The sequence below is a fragment of the Penaeus monodon genome, chromosome 19 (assembly GCF_015228065.2).
Source record: "Penaeus monodon isolate SGIC_2016 chromosome 19, NSTDA_Pmon_1, whole genome shotgun sequence".
In the NCBI taxonomy this organism is placed as follows: domain Eukaryota; kingdom Metazoa; phylum Arthropoda; class Malacostraca; order Decapoda; family Penaeidae; genus Penaeus; species Penaeus monodon.
The window spans coordinates 14,620,153-14,620,373 of record NC_051404.1 but is presented as its reverse complement, the minus strand read 5'-3'; the positions used below and the strand labels follow the sequence as shown (position 1 = coordinate 14,620,373).

The 221-nt window shown below is 36.7% G+C and overlaps 1 protein-coding gene across 1 annotated transcript in view; it reads left to right on the top strand.

The window, feature by feature from the left end:
• The window catches only part of LOC119585338 (endoplasmic reticulum aminopeptidase 1-like), a 35,059-nt gene that overhangs the window by 29,972 nt on the left and 4,866 nt on the right, over positions 1-221 (top strand). The window lies entirely within an intron of this gene.

Below are 221 nucleotides of genomic sequence, written 5' to 3'. Positions count from 1 at the left end.
GTAGCCATGAGAATTTGTGATATACATCTGAAAGTCAAAGGTTGCTTAGAGTGCCAGATGTATGTTAATTAAAAATGGACAGTGTACCTTGAACTTGATGAAGCAATGGCATTCTTTTATCACAAATTTTACAGGCTATCATTAAACCTCTGGCACACAGTATGTAAGGCTAACTCCATTTTCCTTCCCCTTTCCTCAAAAAAAGTGTATAATTACAGCCG